We start from the raw sequence: 10,145 nt of genomic DNA, 5'->3' as shown, positions 1-10,145 counted from the left end.
TGACAGCCGGCAGAGATGGCTCATCACCGCCAATTAGTTGCCGCGACTTTGCGTGCCAAACTAGCATACGGTTCATTTTACTGATGTGAAGAACTACAATGTGGGTTTTCGATGGGGGATTTCCCAAACAGCGATCAAATAATAGCCAGTCAAAAAGGATTGGACGTCCTGGGCCATCAATGGTGGTGAATGTGTTAACAAGGTACTCAATGGTGGACGTATGCATTTCAATGTGTGTCAGCGGTCTATTTATTTCCCACCGTTGGCAGCAGCTCAAAATGGCAAACAAGTATTAGCCCCGTGGGAGGATGGCAGCAAAGAACCAATGGTATGGCTTCCCCTCCATACCAATGCTATCGCTCCACTGAGACCCAAACATTCAATGAAGCTCTAATGTGACATCCCCCGCCGTGCATTAATTGTGGAACAAGCACAATGGCAATGCAGGGCAATACATTATCAAATATAAATTTTATGTGGACGTACAATACGCATGCACAATCCATCGCATGATATTTATGACGTGAGTAATGCAAATAGATTTTCAATTTGTGACACATTAGGAAGAGAACAGATCCATTACGTAGCTCAAATGAGGGCCAGATGAGCACCCCTCGTTCTATCATGTGTGCCAATGACCGAAATGAGAGCAACAATTACTCAATTCGGCCAAAGGCAAAGCATACACCACTATAATATGAATGTGAATATACCTTATATGCATTTTGTTACATATAGTTCTGCAGAGTAGATTTAAATATTTTCACATATCAGTATATGTACGGAATGAATATTCAACGTTAACACAGATTGGTTCGCGGGCCGGATTTATGCCAACATGACATTACTAGTTCATTTTTGGATGTAAAAAGTTAACTTATAGGCCGCCATTGTCCACGCTAGACATACGTTTAACACCCCTGCACAAATATGTCAGCTGATAACAACAAATGGCAAAGCTGTTCAAATATTTGTGACTGATGGTGAATTGATTATTCCCAATATGGTGGATGTGTATCATAAACAAAAGGTTTAAAACGCAAACACGAAAAAAAAAAAATCAAATGAAGCACGTCATCATGACGACATTCTTTCTCGATGCTCGTGTGTCTAACCTTAATGGTATGTGAGTGTCTGTTCACATCTAGGTGAGGTCGACCCAGTGGGAGAGCCTTGAGTGTGGGTGAGTTTCAATCGATGGCCATTGATTACAGGGGCCAGTGTGAGTGTGTGTCCTTGTGTCGCAGACTTATTTGCTCATATTTAAAGGTTGGGAAGAAGTGTCAGCTATTGATTGTCTGCAAGCAAGCTTACATGTTCCTGTGTGTGTGTGTGTGGGTGTGTTCTGTGCCTGACGGGGCATAATTCATGACAAAGTACTACTTAAAGAAGTGCCATATAATGAATGTAAATAGACGGAATTAACTGGATCTGTCTATCTAGCAGTGGCGGTCCGTGCATTTTCTTGTAGCGCCTTCAACGTATCAATCCAACCCTGAAAAACTATTTTATGGCTATAAAACCTCTACTTCAGCTACAGCTGCGACACATAAAAAATAATCAATAAATCAATGCACAAAAATGGGGTAAAATCCACTTCCTAGCAGCATTTCATGATTAAATACAAATACTGGAGCTTTTCAGACATTACAACCGGGCCGGGGGGTGATTTTCCCGGGAAAAGACAGCAATGAAAGTCAATGGCGTACGGGTAAACATTGCCCGAAAATGGGGTAAAATCCAGCCGAAAACAGCATTTATTGATTAAATACAAATACTGGAGCTTTTTAGACATCAGAACCGGGCCCGGAGTATCATTTCCCCGGTAAAAAGACAGCGATGAACGTCGATACGTCCATATACGTCCATACGTGAAACGGCAAAAAAAATGCACTGCCACTGTTTAAATGTCTAGAAGTAAAAAACTAACACTAAAGTGCATGTCATCACAATGTTCATAATGTGCAATACTGTATTTTAAAGGATTAAAGCCCCACCCAAAAATATTTACAGCTCCCCCCACTAACTGATGCACGTTATGATGAAAAAAATGTGTTTTTTTAAGTATGAATGCCCAATCAACACGTATTTACAGCCCCGCCCCCGCCCCACCCACTGACTAATGCATGTTATTATGAAAACAATGTATTTTTTTAAGTATTAAAGTCCAACCAAAAAGCATTTACAGCCCCCTCCCCTCACACATACACACACTGACTAACGCACGTTATTATGAAAACAATGTATCTTTTTTGTGTGTCTATCTTTAATAGGCGTGGCCGAGGTCACAGTTTAAATAGCCGACGTCAAACCCCAAAATGGCCGATAAGCCAGGAGGCAACACGGGCGTGCACTGCAGAGCAGCTCAAAAGTGACGATTTGCCGAAGAAAGCCTGACAAACTTCTCACAGGACGATGCAGCACATTTGGTACGTTATCATTTGGGGATTTCGAAGCCCCAGTTCTCGTCTTAAGAGTGCTAAGAGCATGATTCGTTGACGTGATGTAGCCCCATGTGTGTGCAGACAGCAAAATGTTTGCAAACAAATTGGCTACATTGCATTACCGATCGCTCTTTGTTTAAAAAGAAATCATTCCATTGTGTGTTTCAGTCCCTCAACGAGCACAGACTGCTGGGAAACCTCAAGAATGTGGCCAAAACGACCAGAAAGGGGCATCTTGTCGACGCCATAACAAAGTGAGTCATTTTTAAATAGTTCCGATTTTATCGATCTATCCGTGTAATATTTAAACGTCAGCGTTCAGTATTCAAGGCTTTGCGCAATTGGCTCGTTTTTCATCATGATATATTCAACTTTTGAATGAAAACACTAACTAGCTTGGTGTTTTTTAATAGCAAAAACCTGTGGATAAGTCACCCACACAAATGCCATTAGTGGACGTGTAAGGAATAAACAGTAATCCCTCGATTATCGCGGTTAATGTAGACCAGACATGGCTGCGATAAATGAAAAACTGTATAGTAGGGTCATCCCTATTGAATTTAATTAAAAAAAATACTATAGTGGCAAGTGTAGGAGTAGCTTCTGCTTGTGAGTTTCACATCTTTCTGAACTTACAAATAATAAGCAAACATAGGCTTTGTCATCATTGACTCGACAAAAGCCTAATTGTCATCATACCCAGATAACTGCGTATGACGAAATTGGTAATTGGTACAAAAAATTCTGCCATGTAGTGGAACTGTGCACTAAAATAGATTATATAATTTTACCATGTCATACCTGTCAACCTCTGCTGATAACTGCCCTTATAAATGATTATGATTCCCCTTACAAACCCCAAAAAAACCTTACAAACACCGTACGCGTACGGTGTTTGTAAGGTTTTTTTGGGGTTTGTAAGGGGAATCATAATCATAAGGGCAGTTATCGGCAAAGGTTGACAGGTATGCAATGTTAACTTTCTTAAAGACGTCAGGGCTTGGACCATTTCATTTTTAGTTTTAAATGTGGTTTTGACAAAACCTAAGACATTTATTCAACAATAGTGCCGGTGTCATTTTTGACTCATTTAAACATTTTTTTCCTTGGCATAAGAGAAAAACAAGCTTTTTGGATATTTATTTTTTTAAGAATAAATGGATTTGAAATAATTGACTGAAAAACTCCAGGCAGAAGGATTTATTTTATTATTTTCATGTAATTTGTGGGCCCCTGTCCAGTGTGTTTTCAATATTTCCCACCACATTAAGATCCTGATTATTTGTTTGTGGAGGAAAACATGAAAAATAGACTGGATAGGGGCCTTTAAAGACTCTGATCATTTTTTAGTCTCTCTGCAGCAGACCGATATTGTGTACCCTTTTAATGTTTTATAGAAAAAAAGCTAAATGTAGTTTTTTTAGTTAAATTTGACTTAATTAGGCCCTAGTCTGTATTTCTTTTTTATGTAACTTAATCTATTGTGCCTTGACCCCTTTTTTGTTTTCCAGAATTCCATGCAAGGGGGACCAGGTTTCCTGCCTATGTACAGACAGGCTGATTCACCCCCTCATTTTTCGGTGCTGGGGGTTACGTGAGAACCAATCTGTGTTTTTTCAAAATAAAAGGTAAGACCTTGCGAATGGTTTTTTTTACTTAACTTTGTGTATTGACCCCCTTTTTTTTTTTCTTTCAGATTTCCACCTGGTGCCAAGGGGAGCTTCTTCGTCCATTTGAAAATGGATGAAGGCAAAACTGCATTTTTTAAAAATGCTGGACGGCCTGCGCGAACCTATCTCGAGAGTTTTTCAAAATAAAAGGTAAGACCTTGCGACTGGTTTTTCACTTAACTTTGTGTATTGACCCCCTTTTTTTTTTTCTTCCAGATTTCCACCTGGTGCCAAGGGGAGCTTCTTCGTCCATTTGAAAATGGATGAAGGCAAAACTGCATTTTTAAAAATGCTGGAGGGCCTGTGCGAACCTATCTCGAGAGTTTTTCAAAATAAAAGTTTTTCAATGTATACATGTTTGTCTTTATCTAACAAAAAATGCAAGTAACAATTGAAGTTAAAAATTTTTATTTACAGGTAAACATTTCAACTTTAGCATTACATTGAAGTGTTGATTGGTTCAGCCAGTCTTTTCTCTGGTTTGTCCACCTGTAGACATGGGACAAAACATTTTAGTTAAAGGTTCATAAAACAATTTTACACTTACAATTAATTTTTGTAAAATACACTCTGAAACTAAAACAAGAAAAAAAGATGGGTGAATAAACAATAAAATTAGAAGAAAAAACTGGGGGAATAAACACTTAGAAAATAAAATTAGGAAAAAAAGCTGGGGGAATAAACACAGTAAATAAAATTAGGACAAAAGTGGGGTATATACACTTAGAAAATAAAATTAGGAAAAAATGGTATATAAAATTTAAAAAAAAGCTGGGGGAATACACACTTAGAAAATAAAATTAGGAGATTTAAAAAAAAAAAGGGAAAACACTTGGAAAATAAAATTAGAAAAAAATGGTATATAAAATTTAAAAAAAAGCTGGGGGAATACACACTTAGAAAATAAAATTAGGAAAAAAAGATGGGGGAATAAACACTTGGAAAATAAAATTAGAAAAAAATGGTATATAAAATTTAAAAAAAAGCTGGGGGAATACACACTTAGAAAATAAAATTAGGAAAAAAAGATGGGGGAATAAACACTTAGAAAATAAAATTAGGAAAAAATGGTATATAAAATTTAAAAAAAAGCTGGGGGAATACACACTTAGGAGATTTAAAAAAAAAGGGAAAACACTTGGAAAATAAAATTAGAAAAAAATGGTATATAAAATTTTAAAAAAAGCTGGGGGAATACACACTTAGAAAATAAAATTAGGAGATTTAAAAAAAAAAAAAGGGAAAACACTTGGAAAATAAAATTAGAAAAAAACTGGGGGAATAAACACTTAGAATTCCTGCTCTAACATTAACTGAGATCATTCTTACCTTAAAGATTTAGTCAAAGAGCTGTTGAAATGAATGGCCAGTGAAACATCACCATGATGATTTAGGCTTTTATTTAATCTGGATTTCAGAAGTACAGAGACACCATATGATTCAAGTGGGCAACTTGCAAGGAAGATCTCCCAGGCCTGTAGCATGCAAAAAAAAATAGCAAAAGTTAGAATATATAGAATGTAGATTCAACTTTTTGGGGGCGGGGGGTACTTTTACCTTGATCTGGCCCAGACTCCTCTTCTATAACCTCAAGAGTGCTCTAGGCATGCTAGAAGAGCTGCATCTTGGTGCTAAACAGGGAAAACTTGCACACACAAAAAGCATAAGTTAGCATATATAGAGCCTGGAGACTCAACAGATAGGCTTAGTTGTTTTTTGGGGGAAGTAGTTTTATCTTGATGCTAAACAGGGAAAACTTGATTTAACCAAGGTATTTGGGGGTTGCCAAACAATAACGGGATAGAGAAATCTTACAAGAAATTTAATAAACGATCAAGATAAAGAATGAAAATTAGTTAGCGAGTGCCAAGTGCTATTTTTCCTTTTCCAGACAAGGCGATTAAATATACAGATTGACGTTAACAGCTAGGACAAGCGTGTCAAACTCGGGTTGGTTTGCGGGTCGCAATAACGTCAACTCGATTTCACGTGGGCCGGACCATTATTTTTTTCTATTTAAATTGGATTAAAAAATCTGTATCAAAAGCCCTAAATATTCTGTTTTTATAGATCTAAAAAAAAATTTGAGCTTTTTTTTTTCTTCATGAGGGAAAATATCTTTTAATAATTTGTTTTTCATTTCAAAAGGAAACAAAATATTTTGGGGAATATGTTCAATATTAGAGTGGGAAAACAGATTTTTTTAATATATTTATTTTTATATTTTATTAAATGCCTTTTGAACAAAAACACAAAGGGGAAAAATGGATTTAAAAAACTACAATTAGTGATTTAAAAAGGGGAAATGAGGAAATATAATATACATGTATAATCTTCATTTGAATTTGATCCTAACAGAAAGTCGGCACTCATGATTTACTTTCTCGGGCCGCACAAAATGACGCGGCGGGCCAGATTTGGCCCCCGGGCCGCCGCTTTGATACCAGTGAGCTAGGAGAAAGTTGGATTAATAGTTTTGTATACGGCGATTAAATATACAGACTGACGTTAAAAAAGTTAATAAAGTTGGCTTAACAGTTTTGTAGAAGTGATTTTTTTTTGTAAAAACAGAACAATTACAAATCGGCAAGGGGTGTTTAGCACTCGCAATGAAAACTATCATTACATCCAACAAACAAGTCGTGACTTTGGATGTCATTCTAGAGTGAGCATTTACCCAGAAAACTGTCGGTTGATGACTCGGCGTTGTTTGATTAAATTTAAAGTCTTGTCACACGACTCAATAATGGAGAGAGAACGGACAACATATTTTTTTAAGTCAAATCGTGACACTAACGCTAAGCGCAAACTTAAATAGTCGACGGTGTGCTAAACCTGGCATTAAACTAAGATATTTGTTGGCGTTTTGGGCTCAATTGATTGCTGAAAAATCTCCCCATAGCTTGATAAAAACGCATTTAAGCCAGTGAATTGCTCTATTCCTTACCTTGGCGTGATCGTCAACCGGCAGCGTGGCAAAAGCCATGCAAAGGGATCAGTTACTGCGCATGCGCTTAATGAACTCTGCCACGTCGACAATAGGCGTAACCACGCCCATATTGTAGAATAGTCGTGAGTTTTGTGGTCTTGATGCTAAAAAACAGTACGTATTAGTAACCAATTTCACCAAATATTGAGTAACATTTGACTTAGTATTTTACATCAACTCTCCATAATTCCAAGCCATCTGACTCCATTAAAAGTTTAAAATTTGACACGCAAAGAATGCTTCATTGTATTGTATACAATAAACTCAGTGGTGGACCATCAGGTCCTGCAAGGCCTTCTCTGTTGGTCTAAAATAGTATCTGAAACACAGACTGATGTTCATTATATTTTGCCCATGAATATTTATGATGACCATGTATAGTGAGGCTTTTTTCTTGCAAAAATGACCATGTAGAGTAAGGCTTTTTTTCTTGCAAAAATGACCATGTATAGTAAGGCTTTTTTCTTGCAAAAATGACCATGTATAGTCATATCGTACAGCACTACACGCATTTACTCACTGCAGATATCTTAAAGAGATAAATAAGGTAACCAAAGGTATGTTAATTTTTAAAGAAAAAAAGATGAAAATAAAGATGTAATAAAAAACTAAATATCTATATGGCATGTAAGATTTAAAAAAAACTAAACTCAATGTGAATATGAATTATAAAAGTGCAAATTCTGAATGTTAAATATTTTAAATTGTTTCAATAAGGGAGAATAGTGGAGGTGAGGGGTTAGCATGTCCGCCTCACAGTTCTGTGTTCAAGGGTTGAATCCGCTCTCCCTGTGTGGAGTTTGAAGGTTCATCCCACGCATTTGTGGGTTTTCTAAGGGCACATCGGTTTCTTTCCGCATTCAGAAAAATGCATGGTAGGCTAATTGGACGCTCCAAATTGTCTCTAGGTATGAGTAAGTGGAAGTGAAATTTTGTCCATCTCCTAGTGCCCCATGATTGGCTAGCAATTCAGGGTGTGCCCCGCCCACTACCCGCACCCCCATGATTATCAGATTTTTGCCGCTCAAATGGACAAATAATTGCGGATTAATAAAAACCAAATGGCATTACAATATTACAATAAATGCAAGATTATAAAAGCAGGAAAATGTATATGACAATACAGTAAGTCTGGATTTTAGTCTTTGTCGGCAATATGGGAAACGGCCCGAAGGACGATCGATTATATGTCCAGCCATCATGGACCTCTTAATGGGCTTTGAGACCGTCGATATTAGTTTTTTTTTTTTTAAGGGCGGAGGAGCTGGATTTATCTCAGACTGCTAACGAAATGGATGCCCTAATCTGGTCAGGGGTCTCGCAGGGGAACACTCACAGAGCCACCAGTAAGAAAGTGGTGTTTTTTTCAACATTTTTTGAAACAATAAAATCGGTTAACAATTTGATTTTCTCATCTAGGTGCTTCAGAATGAATCTAAAATAGCTGCTTTAACCCAACATAACACACTTGCTTTGCCATTTTTATTTCCGGTGGCTACTCCCAAATTCCAAGTTTTTGCATCAAACTACCTTACGGGCTACACGGCACTTCAGAGTAAAAAACGAAGTAATAAACGCTGGTTCCATTATTTTACCATCAATTTTGCACGGCCATTTTTAGGAGTGGTTTGATACAAAGATGGAGGACGGCATAGAGAAGCAGACTAGTGTGTAGAAAAGGGCCGTGGAGACCATATAAGAAGCAGAGGGGGTGCCGTTTGACCTGAAGGGATGCTCAATAATGGATGCACCAAGAGGGGACTGGGCACAAGTAAAACCTGTCTTCATCTCATTCGCAGCTATTGATTTTTGTTTGCTCTCTGCAGCCATATTGAGAACTGTTACTTATGTTCCCACCATGAGAACATTTAGAAACAGCATTTTAATTCAAATATATGCAACCATAAATCATTTGCAGTATAAATTCGGCAGAACTTTTAGGTCAAAATCCCTCCCTGACACAACCCACAAGCCGGAATCGAACCCGGCAGCGGATTTGATAATATTTTCATGCTGGCAGAAAAACTTTAATTTAAAATTTTCCAAAAATCCAAAATCAAACTATTTACGTTTCAACAGATACTGCTTTGTATAACTTATAGTTGCCACCGTCTACAAAATCAATTTCTTGCCGTCAATAGCACTGAAACATGACCACTTCGAATCTGCTCTCCCAGTTGTTATTCCTATTACTAATATTATTATTTATGTTGCTTATTAATTTGCCACCTGTGCTCATAATTAGGTGCCGATCCACAAGTCTGTGATGACCTCTGTGCAAAGGCACTGGGCTACTTAGTATTCCGTTCTGACAAGTGCGATCTATGCTAAATCATCATCACACACTCACATACCCACACATCCACCCACACACACACACAGATGATACCCCACTGCCTCTTTAATTTCACTCAAGGCACCGAGTTAATAAACTCTAATCAATGTTCATATAATAAACACACAGATAAATTGATAATGCTAAACACAAGATTAAGATGGCTCCGGTAACGCTGATTGTGAAAGTTCCTGACCCCCGCGGGTGGGACGTGCGAGGAAAGTGAAAATGATTGGGCGACTGCGATGAATTTTGAACCGTTTGAAAGTCTGGAAGAATGACAGAAGTCGCCTGCTTGCTAACGTAACGGCACAAAAAAATATTACTTTTCTCTGACATACCTTAGAATGTAGAAATCCAAACCAAAGCGTAGTTAGCTTTGGTAGTGGCCCTTGGGAAAAGGTTACTTGATTAGTACAAAAATACGACTACAATAAACGTGTGCGGTCGATTGGTCGCCGGTCTTTTGGTCGCGGTCTTTTGGTCGCGGTCTTTTGGTCGCGGTCTTTTGGTCGCCCGGACCGTGACAACATTTTTGTTCAAGCAGGCCCTCAGATTTACGGTGGGTGTGTCACCGTTCTAGTTTCTGTGAAGCTCAATTCTGCAAAAAAAAAAGACAATCCAGTTTATGGTGAATGGCAGAAAAAAATCATCCGAGACAATCGCAGTATATTTGTTACTTTTATTAATTATTATCATTATCAATA

At 37.7% G+C, this 10,145-nt stretch overlaps 2 long non-coding RNA genes across 2 annotated transcripts; one reads left to right on the top strand and one right to left on the bottom strand.

Moving 5' to 3' along the window:
- The first annotated feature begins 2,248 nt into the window (after window positions 1-2,248).
- Window positions 2,249-4,465, top strand: LOC144067211 (uncharacterized). Its single transcript, XR_013297869.1, has 5 exons — window positions 2,249-2,429; window positions 2,613-2,698; window positions 3,956-4,072; window positions 4,141-4,264; window positions 4,331-4,465. It is a non-coding gene; the product is annotated as an uncharacterized LOC144067211 (long non-coding RNA).
- A 40-nt stretch (window positions 4,466-4,505) lies between these two features.
- LOC144067177 (uncharacterized) lies at window positions 4,506-7,137 on the bottom strand. The gene is made up of 4 exons (XR_013297860.1): window positions 7,062-7,137; window positions 5,672-5,759; window positions 5,444-5,589; window positions 4,506-4,603 (listed from the first exon to the last, which is right to left on the bottom strand). It is a non-coding gene; the product is annotated as an uncharacterized LOC144067177 (long non-coding RNA).
- Window positions 7,138-10,145: the final 3,008 nt, after the last annotated feature.

The sequence above is a fragment of the Stigmatopora argus genome, chromosome 21, assembly GCF_051989625.1.
Source record: "Stigmatopora argus isolate UIUO_Sarg chromosome 21, RoL_Sarg_1.0, whole genome shotgun sequence".
Classification (NCBI taxonomy): Eukaryota; Metazoa; Chordata; class Actinopteri; order Syngnathiformes; family Syngnathidae; genus Stigmatopora; species Stigmatopora argus.
Note: the sequence above shows the minus strand (reverse complement) of the source record. Positions and strands in the feature narration are given on the sequence as shown.